The sequence below is a fragment of the Leopardus geoffroyi genome, chromosome D4 (genome assembly GCF_018350155.1).
Source record: "Leopardus geoffroyi isolate Oge1 chromosome D4, O.geoffroyi_Oge1_pat1.0, whole genome shotgun sequence".
In the NCBI taxonomy this organism is placed as follows: domain Eukaryota; kingdom Metazoa; phylum Chordata; class Mammalia; order Carnivora; family Felidae; genus Leopardus; species Leopardus geoffroyi.
In genome coordinates, this window is record NC_059342.1 from 2,640,891 (window position 1) to 2,656,069 (window position 15,179).

Here is a 15,179-nt window from a genome sequence, read left to right on the forward strand (position 1 = left end):
TTCTTCCTAGAAACCCCTTTCAGATGAGTTTGTGCACAGCATCAAACAAGGAGCCTCTCCTCATTCAGGGCGGGAAACCCAGGTTTGAGTCTCAGAAAGTCACGATTTCATTCATGTACTCGATATGGATTTACAAAGTGCCTTCGTACTTTGTGAGTTCCCCCTAAGACTACAAGTGAAAGGATGTTTTTGGAATCAGATTTCTTATGTACCTTTGAAATGGTAACACCTTCAAGCTGAATCATCTTTAACTTGGATGTCTAACATGGTGTTCGGCAAAATCGCATCCAGATGTGCAATATTAAAAGGCACACTAAGTTCCGAAGTTAGCTATGCTGCAAAATAATTTTAAATCAAACAATTGTATGGTATTCATTTATGCTGGAAGTTCCAGTCCCAGACCAAGCTGGTGGCCCCGGCATTGATGTTCTTGCTGTCTGGCAGAGCTGACGACATTGGTTTGATACCCGGCTTCACAATCTGGATGTACCCTGGACCCATCAGGCTGGAGCCATTCCCTTTCACCAGGAAGCAGGTTTCAGGGTCGATCTGCTACTTGGCTGGTATTCCAAAGTGAGTGTCACTGTTTCCTGCTGTCCAACTGAGACTGGCAGACTTTTCCAACTTCTTGTTCACCTTCTGGCAAACAGAGCCTCCAGACCCTGTCCTGTCATTAACGTTGATGCGAGGCTGGAATTCTTCAGTCCTGTAGCCAACTGCAAAGTTGCTCTGGGTCCCTTGGGAATTTATGGTCTCAAGATTTGTCTGATGGCCAGCCAGCCAACCCTGGTAACTCAGCACACAGCACCCTGGATTGAAGGCCCGGTGATGTCGAAATCCAGGCTGATGTGCTCCTGCCTGTATCCTGCCTCAAATTTATCATCTCCACCGCCTCCGCCCAGGGTAGGTGATCTCCCACGGTAATGTTGGTGCCTAGCGTGTGGTGAGATTCCATTTCTCCACAAATGTCAGACCATATTTAGTCCATCTGTACTTGGTTTCCAGATTGCCTGTCACTTCGGTGGCCTCAGGGTTGGCTGAGCCTGAGCCGGTAGATTCCAGGCCATTCTCAGATTTTGTTTTCAGATCTGTTTTTGTTTTTTTTAAAGGTAAATCCATAGCCCTTGGCGAAGACCATCCTGGCAGATTTGCCAAGATGTGCATACACGGGAGGCACAGCCGTCTTTTGCTTATGGGCAGCTGGGGCGGCAGGGGGCGGGGCTTCAGTGCCTGTCTGCTTTTCTTGTGTGAGTTTTATAAATTGTCTTTTAAGGAATTTGATGCATTTATATGGGAGATTAAATTTAGGGCCATAGATTGTTCCTAGTATTCCTTTGTCATCCTTTTAACGTCCACAGGATCAGTAGTGATGGCCCTTCTTTTATTTTTGATAATAGTAATTTGTGTTTTTGCTTTTTTTTTTTTTTTAAGTAGCTTGGCCAGAAGTTTGTCAATTTTATCAATCTTTTCAAAGAATTCGCTTTTGGAGCACCTGGGTGGCTCAGTCGGTTAAGTGTTCAACTTCAGCTCAGGTCATGATCTCACAGTTTGTGAGTTCAAGCCCCACGTCAGGTTCTGTGCCAACAGCTCGGAGCCTGGAGCCTGCTTCAGATTCTGTGCCTCCACTCTCTCGCTCTCTGCCCCTCCCTTGCTTGCGCTCTGTCTCTCCCTTTCTCAAAAATAAATAAATTTTTAAAAAAGTAATTGGTATTTAAAAAAACAACAACAACCAGCTTTTGGTTTCGTTGACTTTCTTTGTTGATTGTCTCTGTTCGATTTCATAAATTTTTGCTGTAATTTTGTAATTCCTCTTCTTCTTTAGTATTTTGGATTTAATTTTCTCTTCTCTTTCCAGTTTTCTAAGGTGGAAGCTTAGATGATCGATTTAGAACTTTCATCTTTTCTAGCGTATGCTTTCAACAATATAAACTTTCCTCCAAGCACTATTTTCCCTACATCCCACAAATTTTGATAAGTTGTATTTTATTTAGTTGAAAATATTAAAAAGAATTTGTCTTGACACTGCTATGGCCCATGTGTCACTGAGTTTTTTCATCACCAAGCATTTGGGGATTTTCCAGCTCTCCTTCTGTTACTATTTCTAGTTTGTTCCACTGCGGTCAGAAAGCAAATGTGTGTGTTTCGTGACTCAGAATGTGGTCTGTCTTGGTGCATGTTCTGTGTGAGCCTGAGAAGGATATATATTCTGCTGTTGGTAAAGAATTCTTTAAATGTCAATTAGATACAGTTGATTGATGGTGTTGTTCAGTTCAACCATGTCCTCGTTGGTTTTTTGCCCACTGATCTGTCCATTACTGACAGCGGCATGCAGGCGTCTCAAAAATCAGTAGTGGACTCATTCATTTCTTTTAGTTCTGTTAGTTTCTGCTTCATGTATTTTGACTCTCTGTTTTTAGGTACACACACATTAAAGATTATTGTGTCTTCTTGGAGAATTGACCACTTGGTCATCATAGAATGAATGCCCTTCTTTATCCTGATAATTTGACTTGCTCTGATGTCTCCTTTGTCTGAAATTATTACTACTGCAGTTTTCTTTCAGTGAGTGTTAGCATGGTTTATCTTTATCCACCCCTTCACTTTTATTTTATCTGTGTCTTTGTATTTAGAATAGGTTTCTTGTAGGCAGCATGTAGTTGGGCCTTATTTTTTAATCCAATTCAATAGCCTCTGTATTTTTTTTTTTTGGTATGTTTTGACCGTTGATGTTTCAAAGAGTAATTTATGGGGCACCTGGGTGGCTCAGTTGGTTGAGAGTCCGACTTTGGCTCAGGTCATGATCTCCCGGTTCATGGGTTCAAGCCCTGCATCGGGCTCTGTGCTGACAGCTCAGAGCCTGGAACCTGCTTCACATTCTGTGTCTCCCTCTCTCTCTGCCCCTGCCACCCCTCCCCCACACTCTGTCTCTCTCTTTCTCAAAAACAAACGTTAAAAATTTTTTTTAGAAAGGATAATTTACATAGTTTGATTAATATTGACCATATTTGTTTTCATTTGTTGCTTTTGTTCTTTGTTCCTTTGTCTTCCACTTTTTTCCTGCATTCTCTAGTTTTAATGGAACACTTATATGATTTAATTGTCCTTCTCAGCATATCAATTGTTCTTCTTTTATTACTTTTCTTAGTGGTTGCCCTTGAGTTTTCAATATGCGTTTACAACTAAGCCACATCGACTGTCAAATAAGACTGTGCTATTTCATGAGTAGTGCAAGGACCTTACACGGAGTCTCCCACCCCCTCCCCCCATCCTTTATAACATTTCTGCCATTCATTTCACTGAGCAGCAAACTATAGTCACCAAATTTGGTGCTGCTATCATTATTTTGAACAAACTACTCTCTTACATCAATTAAGAATAAGAAAAATAAAATATTATATTTTTACCTTCATTTATATTTTCTGTAACATTCTTCCTTTCTTTATGTAGATCTGAGCTTCTGACCTATATTTTTCTTTTTTTCTGATGATCCTCTTTTAATGCTTCTTGCAAGGCAGGTCTATTGCTACCAAATTCCCTTAAGTTTTGTTTGTCTGAGAAGATCCTTATTTCTCCTTTATTTTTGAAGGATAGTTTTGCTGAATACAGAATTCTAGGTTGGTGTGTTTTTTCTTTAACCCTTTAAATATTTTACTCCTCTCTATTGCTTGCATGGTTTCTGAAGGGAAGTCCAGTGTCATTCTTTCTCTTGCTTTTCTGTGTGTAAGGTGTTCCCCCACCCCCTTTCAGCTTCTTCCAACATTTTTTCTTTGTCTTTGACTTTCTGCAGTTTGAATATGATATGCCTAGGTGTCGATTTTTTAAGGTATATATCCTGCTTGATGGACTGTTAGCTTTCTGGATTTGTGGTTTGGTGTCTGTCCTTAATTTTGGAGAATTCTGTCACCAAGGCTTCAGTATTTTTTCTGTTCTTCCTTGCTCTCGTTCTCCTCTTCTGGTGTTTCCATCACAGGTATGGTTTACCTCTTACAATTATCCCACAGATCTTGGATAGGCCATTCCATCCTATTATTAGTTTTTTTTTTCTTTCTGCATTGCAGTTTTGGAACTCCCTATTGGCATTTCTTCAAGTTTATTATTGTCTCCTCCTTCATTAGCCACCCTGATCTGTGGATTAACTGTTTTTATAGTGTTGTTTTTGATTTCTACTATTTTAAAAAAACTCTTTCCTTATAGTTTTCATCTCTACTTTCATTGCCCATTTGTTCTTGCTTGTTATTCACCATTTTCATTAGAACTCTACGTGCATCAGCTGTGGTTTTGAACTCCCAGTCTGCTCGTTCCAACATCTCTTCCACATCTGAGTCTGGTTCTGACACCTGCTCTGTTTTGCTCCTTCGTGTGCCTTGTAATTTTTTGTGGAAAGCTGGACATGTTTTCCCAGGTGAAAGGAATTGCAGTAAATGGGCGTTTGGTGTGGAGCTTATCTGACTTGGAGCCAGGCTGTGCTTCCTGGGTGCTGTGGCTGTAGCTGTGAGAGGCTGATGGTTCCTCTGTGTCCTTGTTGTCTCCCCTGTGTATTTTGGTTTCCCTAGAGACTCTTTATTTGTATATTTATTTATTTTTATTATTATTTTTAAAACATTTATTTATTTTTGAGAGAGAGAAAGTGCAAGTGGGGGAGGAGCAGAGGGAGAGGGAGACACGGAATCTCAAGCAGGCTCCAGGCTCTGAGCTGTCAGCACAGAGCCTGATGCGGGGCTCACACTCATGAGCCGTGAGATCATGACCTGAGCCAAAATTGGACACTCAACCGATTGAGCCACCCAGGGGCCCCTAGAGACCCTTTTTAAATAAAATCTAAAAGATGCAGTTCTTCCCATTGTATTCTTTGGTTCTTATACAAGGGAAACATTTTATAGTCCTATGACTAGACCCCAGTCTTTTAGTGAGCCTGTACCCCCCTGGGCCATGCCTTCTACAAGTGTTCCTTGGGTTTTTACCCTCTTAGATGTGACAGGCTAAAAGTAACTGATTTGGTGTCGTAGACTCTAAGTCTAAAGTTCTCTTGTCTAGCAAAAGAGCAGATGCAGGATTAAAACAAGAGATGGCTCCTGTCCGGGAAAAAGACAAGAGCTCTGAACAAGGGTCCTTGCTCCGTATTTATTCAGATCAGAAGGCTTGCAAACATGATGGGCATGTACAAAGAGGCAAGTAAACTAGGAACATTAACTTGTGGATATGAGGGGGGAAAGAGGATTTTGAAGATACACAGTGTTTGGGGTTTGGGTCAGTATGAAACAAAATCCAGGTGCTGGGCAGATGGGTAGATGGTTGTTAACAGCAGACAGAAGGCACTGTGCCTGTTTATCTTTGCCAGCCTAGGGGATGAGACAGGTAGGGGAAATAACCTCAGGGTTAATAAGCCACCTTTTCTTTTGTTAACCATCTCCACTCTGGGCTGCTTTGCCTGCAGCGCAGTGGTCCAAAGTCCAATTCACCAATTTACCTAACCCGGCCCTGTTCTCCTATAAAAGCAGCTTTCTGCGATAGTACTAAATTTGGGGTGCTTTCACCCTGAATATCTAATCTTGTTATTCCTGTGTATTGGGCACCTTTGCGCCGTTTCTATTTCAGCCCTTTGCCTCTCTCTCTATTTTTGGGGGCTTAGCACCCCCTCCCTATTTGGGGGTGCCTTTGCACCTCCCTATTCCTGGCACCTTTGTGCCTCCCTATTCTTGGGGTGTCTTTGCCCTATTCTTGGAGTGCCAATCTGGTTTACCCAAACTCGGTGTGAGCATTTTATGACTTTGTATGTCTTTATGCCTTGTTAACTCATTGGTGTAAGCCCGGGGGATTCCTAAGCTTACCCCCACAGTTTGGATATTCCCGTTCCTCTGTGGAAGGCTAGAGGTGGCTGTGGTTGTGTGTTTTCTTTCCCCCAGGTGATAGGCTTTGGAAAATCCAATAAGTTAGGCTTTGGTGAAATAGTTTCTTCCCAGGACAGGCTGTGAAAGGACAGGTACCTGGGTGTGTTTCAGAATTGCTACTTTCTCTTCATCCTGCCATAAGCAGGAGGTGATTTTTCTCCGATCCTGGGAACCTGGTATGGCTCCTGCCCATCTCCCCAAACTTTTTGAGCAGTGCTTTGCCCCATGACCTCAATTCTCTGATGGGCCCAAGAATAGTTGTTGATTTTCAGTTTCTTCTTGTGAAGATAGGAGTGATAGCTTCTAGGTTCATCAGAAACCAGAAATCTTCCCCTGCACTTCTGAAGGACAGTTTGGCTGGATACAGAATTCTTGCTTTTCAGTGTTTAAATTCCAGTACTTTGAGTACATTATCTCACTATCCCATGGCCTTTCTGCTTTCTGATGAGACATCAGCTGTTAACCTTCCTTATTGAGGATGTTTTACCCATGATTAGTCTGTCCTCTCATGCTTCAGGAGTCTCTGTCTCTGGTTTTATGGTATATCTGGTGTGGCTGTCTTTGAATTTATCCTGTTTGGGTCTTGTTGAGCAAATTGGTAGATAGATTCATGTCTTTTATCAAATTTGGGAAATTTTCAGCTATTGTTTCTCATGATAAACTTTTGACCTCTCTCTCTTTCCCCTCCTTCTGGGTCTCAATAGACATATATTGGTGTGCCTGATGGTGTCCCCCAAATAGCTGAGGTTTTGTTAATTTGTATTCATTCTTTTGTTTTTTTCTGTTCCTCAGACTGGATATGCCTAATTGTCTTTCTTATCTTCAAATTTACGGATTCGTTCTTTTGCCTGTTCAAATCTGCTATGGAACTCTTTTGCTGAATCTCTCATTTCAGTTATCGTACTTTTTAGCTCCAGAATTTCCAGTTGGCTTCTTTTCATAATTTCTTTCTCTTTATTGATAGTCTTTATTTGATGGGCCATCATTCCCATACTCTAGTTTTTATCACAAAGTGTTTCCTTTATCTCTTTGAGCATATTTAAAATAGCTGATTTTATGCTAGTAATAGTAAGTCCAACATCTGGACTTTTTCAGTGAGTTCTTATTGACTGATTCCTGTCCCTCTGTGTATGGGCCATACTTCCTTGTTTCTTGGCATGCCTCATAATTTTTTGTTGAAAACTTTACATTTTGTATATTGTAGCGTGACAGCTTTGCACTCTCCCCCTTCCCCAGGTTTGTTGTTCTTGCTTCTTATTGTAGTAGTGGGTAGTGGTTGTTTGTTTAGTGACTTTTCTGAATGAATTTTGTAAATCTGTATTCTTTGTCACGTATGGCCGCTGAACTGTCTGCCCCGTTAGCTTAGTGGTCAGCTAATGATTTAGCAGAGATTCTTTAAATGACCAGGACAAAAAAACAAACAACCCCCCCCCCCCAACTCCCAGTGTTTGCTGAGGGGCTGGTGTTGGGGCATAGCGTCAACACTTAGCTTTCCTAGAGCCTCAGGGTCAGCCACAGGTGAGAGCTTACAATCTCTCCTGAGCCCGTATGTAGCCTTGGGCATGCATGTGGTCTTCTAGATTCCCAGAAATATGTGGGAGCTTTTCACAGCCCTTATTCCCCAAAGCTCCTTATTCCCTAGTCTTTCTGCCCTGCCGTTTTGGCCAATGTATTTGTGATCCATTAGCCACTGCCTCATGCATCAGTGACTAAAACATATGCCTGGAAAGGTTTTCAACAAGTGACTCCCAGATAGCAGCTTTATCATTAGGCCAGAAACCCAAGCCCTCTGAGCATGTCTTCCAAGAAATCTCCAAACAGATCAAATAATGGCAATTCTTTTCAAGTAAGGTCCATTCTGCCCCTCTGGTGCCCATCCCAGGATGTACTCTGTTATTTTATTTTATTTTTTTAAAATTTATTCTTTTTTTAAAAGATTTATTCACCTTTGAAAGAGAGAGACAGTATGCGAATGGGGAAGGGGCAGAGACAGAGGGAGACACAGAATCTGAAGCAGGCTCCAGGCTCCAAGCCGTCAGCACGGAGCCTGATGCGGGGCTCAAACTCACAGACTGCAAGATCATGACCTGAGACGAAGTCGGCCGCCCAACCGACTGAGCCACCCGGGCGCCCCTCTGTTATTTTAAAGGCTAACACTCATTTCAGTCCTGCGGTACTTACCCTGCGGGGCTAGGGCAAGTTGAAATGTTGCTTACAGAGATGCAGGCATTTTTCTGGAATGAATGCCCCCCAGGTTACCACAAGGTTTGGGGCAGATTCCAGAGTGCCAAAGGAGTTTTTTCTGCCTCTTTTTTGTTCCATTGATTTTGATGCAGATGTGGATTTGTGGAGTTCCTTACCCTAACAATTTTTGCTTTCATCACTCAGGAATGAGTTTCTTAAGAGAGAATATGTTCTGTATTTTATTAATTTACATACTGAGCAAATGTTTGGTCACAGGATAGACGTTGGCTACATACTTGTTGCATAAATGAACTCATGGATCAGTAGGAATTGAAAACAGAGACGTAGAGAAGCTTGGCCGTGACTGGAAGTAGGTATGCGGTGCCTAGGAGGGTGAGTAGTTTTGAGAGAAGTTTTTTGTTTGTTTTTAATTGAACACGTTTATAGGATGTGGGGAGGAAACCACTGAAGAGGGAACATTAAAAAAGTCTCTCTTTACTACGTGACCGTGTTCACCATCTTTGTTCTTGGCAATGGTGTGACTCTGGCGCTAAGTCAGTCTGTGGTTCGCTTCATCCTGAGCTCTTTCCTTTCACATCTGTTTGCCTAGTGTCCCTACAGTAGATATTTATGGGTAAATAGATTCTTTTTTACAATGCTTTTTTAAGATAGAATTCACATACCATAAAATTTCACTCGTTTTAAGTGTATGCTCCAGTGATTTTTAGTTTATTTATAGAGTTGTGCAACTATCACCACTATTACCCAATTTTAGAACATTTCCACCGCCTCAGAAGAGTCCCTTGTGGCCACATGTAGTCCTCCCCACCCCTTCACCCCTAGTCTTTGGCGAGCATGGATTCACTTTCCGTGCTTGTGGAGTTTAGGTTTTGTGCTCACCGTGGGGGCTCGAGTGTGGCTTGCTGGTCCTTCCCAGGCAGAGCCGAGACCCCCACCCACCCTGTGGCCTCCTACCACAAGCCAGGTTAGCTGGGAAACCTCAGTGGACTCTTCTCAACAAGGATGCTTGCTAGAATAAAGCCCATTTCCCCAAGTCAACCAACATACACCGTAAATTAGCTTTGCCTCTTCCCCTTCTACAGTGACCCTAGCTACAGAGCATTCTGGGGAAAATTGAGAAAACAGTCCCTTCAGACCACATGTCTGTAGGCTAATTGTATTGTGGAATCCTGACTGAGAAGGACCGTAATGAGAAAGCTTGGGAAATGGGATCAGGCTTCCAGAGACTTCCGAACGAGGCGTTATTTCCATGCCTAGCTGTTGTGTGGAGCTAAGGATGCAGGATTCCTGTCCTGGAGGAGCTGATAGTCCGTAGGGGTTGCTGATGCCAGGCTCACGTGACACCTCAGAGAGGAAGATAACAGATCCCCAGGTGGCAAGAGGATCGTCCCCTTCCTCATTGGCTCACTGAGAGGAGAGAAAGTTAAGCTGGCTTGGGGAGGGGGGGTGCTGGGCAGATGTTTCCCCAGTCTGTATTCTTCTGGGGAAGAATGTCTTAAATTTCTCCCAACAATGTTTTCAAGGAAGCCACAGACCAGCATCTTATTATGCAGGAGAGGTGTCAAGCTGGGTTGGGTCTCATCTTCAGTGGTAGCAACCTTGTTCAGGAAGCGGACCTCTGGAGGGTCTTGGACTCCTTGGGGAACCGCTGGAAACACCAGTGTGTTTAGTCAAATATACAGGAATATGTATTTGCATAACATGGAGTGATCTCAAGCACACGTGAAAATACATCACAAAATACCCACAAGGCATTTGACTAAATATCCTGCTAGGTCTGGTGTTTTTCTTTCTTTTTCTTTTTTTTTTTTTTTAATTTTTTTTTTTCAACGTTTATTTATTTTTGAGACAGAGAGAGAGCATGAATGGGGGAGGGGCAGAGAGAGAGGGAGACACAGAATCGGAAACAGGCTCCAGGCTCTGAGCCATCAGCCCAGAGCCCGACGCGGGGCTCGAACTCACGGACCGCGAGATCGTGACCTGGCTGAAGTCGGACGCTTAACTGACTGCGCCACCCAGGCGCCCCTTTCTTTCTTTTTCTAATGTTTATTTATTTATTTTTATTTTATTTTATTTTATTTTTTTCAACGTTTATTTATTTTTGGGACAGAGAGAGACAGAGCATGAACGGGGGAGGGGCAGAGAGAGAGGGAGACACAGAATCGGAAACAGGCTCCAGGCTCTGAGCCATCAGCCCAGAGCCCGACGCGGGGCTCGAACTCCCGGACCGCGAGATCGTGACCTGGCTGAAGTCGGACGCTTACCCGACTGCGCCACCCAGGCGCCCTGTTTATTTATTTTTGAGAGAGAGAGAGAGAGCACGCACGCAAGCGCAGAAGCGGGGGAGGGGCAGAGAGAGAGAGAGAGAGAGAGAGAGAGAGAGAGAGAGAGAATGAATCTGAAGCAGGCTCCAGGCTCTGAGCCATCAGCACAGAGCCCAACGCCGGGCTTGAACTCACAAGCTGTGAGATCATGACCTGAGCTGAAGTTGGATGCTTAACCGACTGAGCCACCCAGGCACGCTGGGTCTGGCTTTTCTGTCATTTGCTGCCAGCTCTTGCTGGACAGTTGACACCAGGTTGCAGATTTTAGGAAAAGTTTTTAGGATAAAAATTCCAAATTGGGAAAATTCTGTCCAATATTTGTGTGCACATATGAAGTGGTCAAGGATGGCACCATTTTCCCCTTGTTGGGGCAGGGAGAGCGGGCATTGTTTGAAAACTGCTCACTGCAGTGTAGGAGCTCTCCTTCTCTATCCGCTGCCTGCTGGCCATTCTTCTTCTTTTCCGTGGGAGGGGGCTGTGTCCTGGCCACTTGTTGCCTCGCTCTGTGATGGGGAAGCAGAGGGGGAAACCCAGTCGGCTGAGAGTTCTAGACCCAGTTGGTGCATCGTCGCCTGATGACTTTGGGCAAGCCAAAGATCTCTTTTGCTTTATTTTCCTTATCTGCAAAATAGAAATGATAATATTCCCTTGCTGATGTCACAGTATTTTTCCCGTGGAAATCAAGTGAAGGAAGTCATTAATGTGTGAATATAAAGGGTAATTACTTGTTTTGCTTGAAGATGATGCCCTCACTGTCCAGTCTCTCCCCCGGCCATAAGGTGATGGATTCCCTGTAATAGCTGCCTCCATGATGGTCCCCAGGGATCCCGCCTTGTGGGATTCGTGCCCTGCATGCTTGTCATCACACAGTTGTATAGTGTATTGTTCTGTGTGGCCAGTAGGATGTGGCAGGAGTGGTGTCGTATCACTTGAGATTAGGCTATAAAAGATCACTGGTGATCACTTACTCTGGGAAAGCCAGCCACCTTGTCACCATCTGCTATCCTGTGGAGAATTCCACATGATGAGGCCTCTGGCTGGTAGCCATCTGATTGAACTTCGGAGTGGCTGTTTCCTAGAAGTAGACCCTCCAGCCGTTCAAGGCCTCCGATGACCGCAGCCCTGGCCGAGAGACCCTAAGTCAAAGAGACCCCGCTGAGTCGTTCCAAGACTCCTGACTCTCAGAGATGACTTTGTGAGTTGCTAGCATCTGGTTTCAGCCACTCCGTTCTGGGGTAAGTTGTTATGCTGTGATAGGTAACTAATACGTTCCTCAAATAGAAACGTGTATGCATTTGCCCACAGAATCCGTGCTGGTCACATGGAGGGTAAGTGAAAGCAAAGGAGGGAGTGGCTGGAAGGCGGAGCGTAGATGTCGTAGACGTGCACGTGAAGCTTTCTTCCCCACCGAGGCTGCGTGTCCTGCACAGATGCCCAGAGCAACCCCACAAGCACCCTCTCCCCAACTTTCGTGACCCGCCAGCGGGCGTGTTTCCGGGCGTGAAGACCAGAGCCATGGTTTCAAATGAGTCCTGCCTCGCACCTCTCCTGAGCGACACGGCCCCGCGTGCGACCCTCAGCCTTTGGAGGGATAGGCGACTTCAGAAGCCCAAATCGAAAAGGCATAATGTCACTGTGAGGAGGTCATCCTGTCTTCCCGGGGGACCTCCATCCACGCCTTCCTGTGTCTGCGCGTGCTCTTCTTCCCTCCCTGAGCCGGGTCCTGGTTGCCGCCCTGGGGTGGCCCGAGGACTGGCTGTTACGGGGACCTGTGCGGCTGTGGGGCCGTGGGCCGAGGCGGCTGTCTCTGTGTCGGGCTGGAGCCTGCGGTTCACGGGCCGTGCAGCTGGAGGTCAGGGCCTTTCATCGGCGAGCTGGGCACACGCCTCTGGCGCAGGAGTCAGGCCTGCTGACGGGGTGCGGGGGGAGAGGGCAGCAGTGGGTGCCCGTGGGGTGAGCCACCAGGCGAGGGCCGTGAGTGAGGGACACGCGGCTGCCGCAGGCGGGCCTGTCTGCGGCGCCCTGACCAGAAATGTGCGGGAGACGGGGCTTCTGGGAGAGGTCGGGCCAGGCCGTCGCCTCCCTGGGAAGCCACTGCACCGGTCCCCCAACACCTCGCCCACTCAGGGCCAGGTAAAACGAGCCCACTACAAATCACTTTGTCGTTACTCCTGCTAAGAGCGGTAGTCGAAGTTGCTACTCCTACTGAGAGTGGTACTCAAAGGTTTGGTGTCAGGCCAGTTTTCTGTTCATGAAGATTATCGAGGGTCCCACCGATTTTTGTTCGTGCAGGTTATGGCTATAGGTATTTGTCATTTTAAAAATTAAAGAAATGGACGTATATTAACTTATGTATAAATAAGAATAATAAACTATCACGTGCTAAAATAGATGACATCTTTTAACAAAAATAACTAATTTAATAAAAATAAAAAAATTTGGTGAGAAAGAGGGACATCATTTTACATTTGCAAATATTTTTAACGCCTGCCTATTAAAGGTCCTTCAGTGCCTGTTCGTTAAGAATCTCCTTCTGCCTTCAGTGATACTCCCCGTTGTGTGACCTCTGTCGTGATCCCCCTCATTGTGTGGCCTCTGTCATGATACCCCTCGTCGTGTGACCTCTGGAGAGTTCCCCTGTACACATAAGAGAGCGAGAGGGAGAAGGTGATTAGGAAAACAGCTGTGACTTCACAGAGCCCCCAGAAGGGGGCAGCGCAGGAGTCCGGGCGTGGATGCCGCCCTCCATGTGCCCAGACAGAAGCCTGTCCTGGAGCGGCATGCACGGCCTTGGAAGGGGCCAGCCTTGCAGGCAGCCTCACTGAGTTCCAGGACCGGCTTCGACACACCCCCAAAGTCGTGCACGGCTGGGAGACGTGGCCTCGGTGTGGACATTTCCCCATTTCGGCGCCTCACCCGCCCCTGCCACGTCCACCGGGTGGACCTGAAACCACGTCCCGCACCGCTTGCCTGCTTATCACTCCGGCTGCCACGTGGCTCTGTCTTTCACGTGCTGTTACTTTCTGGGTTGATTATAAGGCAAAACTCTTCTCCCGGGAGGTATATTTGTCAAGAAACCGACTGCTGCTCAAAATGATGATGTGAATTCTTACAATATCCTTTTTATAAATCAAAGCCTTTATTTGGAAAAAGAGTCCTCTAAAAGAGCCACATTTTCTTTTCACCCTGGCCCTCAGCACAGTTTTGAGAAATGTTTTGGAGAAGTACCAGCTTGTGATACCAACTGCCCAGACATTGTTTGGACACAGGCGCATTTTTACGGTCGTTGCCCTGTCACTGAACCTTTACGGAATGAAGATGATGGCATGGCCAAAGTTTTCCTTAAAGTCAGGTTTCAAAATACGACATGATTTTCTTTAAATATGAATTAAAGTTACAAGCACTTTCTGTATCCTGTCTTTTTGTGTTCTAAAACTGCTGCCTGCTGCTCGTACCCAAACTGGATAATGCAGGATACTAAGAAGTCACCTGCGAACGTACTACCCAGACACGGTAGCGAATGTCCTCCCGATCACTTCTCTAAGCCTGTGTCTGCACATGCATATATATGCTTAGTATCATGCATGCATTTACATCTGTACGACTCTGAAACAAAGTGGGGTACCCACTCTGAGCTCTCAGAGAGCTGAGGCTCCCTTGCTCATCAGGCCCTTCCAGGAGGGAGCAGAAGGTGCCTGGACACAAAGTAGCTTGGAGTCCCGATAGTCGGGGAAGGGCAGTGGGGTCAGGTGGGGCGTGGGACTTCAGGCGTCGCTGACTCCCCATGCGGAGAGGAGAGACGTGTGCCCACCTCAGCTGCTGGCGAGAGGCATGGCAGGGCCGGGAGCTCAGCCTCAGAGAAGGGATGGGTCTCGGAGGGCAGGAGTGGCCGGGAGGCAGGGCTGGGCAGAGGGAACCTGGCATGCCCTCCTCTGTAGGTGCTCCCCTTTAGAAAGGAAGAAGGAGCAGTGGGGAGACGGGGAAAAAGCACGTGAGCAACTGGGAATGTGCGTGTGTATATGTGTGGTGTGCGTGTGTGTTCCTGTGTGTGTACTTGTGCGTGCACTGTAAGGAATGGCTTGTGTGGCTGTGTAGACCTGCAGCCGCAGACCCGGGAGCTGGTGGTGTGGGTCGGAACCCGAGCGGGAGGCCCTAGAGCGCGAGCACAGCAGGTGCACATTCTGATCCTGGGGCAGAGAGACCGGGTCCCACTCAGCAGCCAGGAGGAGAGGGGTCACTCCCCTTTCTGCCGTATTTATGCCTCAGTGCACTGGACGAGGCCCACCCTCACCGCTTTACTCAGTGCAGATTCAGGTGTGAACCGCCTGGGGGTGGGCATCGTGTTTAACCACGTACCTGGGCATCTGCGGTCCAGTCCAGTTGACATATAAGATGCACCATCACGCCCCAGGAGTGCGACAGATCCCCCCGCCCCAGGCACAGAGCCCAGAGCTTGTCCTGGTCGGCTGCTCCTGCGGATCCCCGTCCTGGTCTAGAACTGGCGTCACGGGAGCCTGAGTCCAGGTGGGGGTAGGAGGAGCACCCCGCGGGCTGGTGCCTGGAGTGGAGACCGAGGCTGAGAAGGACAGTCACGGCTGGACCGTCTGTGAGGCTCCCTGTGCCCTCTGGATCAAATCCACACTCCTCCCCGGGGCTCCCCGCACTTGGCGGCTCCCCCCACCACTGCTCCTTTGTCTTTTCATTTGTCCGTGGATGAACAACTTAGGCTGTTCCCGCATTGGACGGTGGCTGCAAGTACATA

At 46.5% G+C, this 15,179-nt stretch overlaps 1 protein-coding gene and 1 pseudogene across 1 annotated transcript in view; one reads left to right on the top strand and one right to left on the bottom strand.

Moving 5' to 3' along the window:
• Positions 1-15,179, top strand: part of NXNL2 (nucleoredoxin like 2) — a 221,855-nt gene that overhangs the window by 35,149 nt on the left and 171,527 nt on the right. The gene's annotated exons all lie outside the window — the stretch shown is intronic.
• On the bottom strand, positions 377-14,818 carry LOC123593036 (annotated as a pseudogene).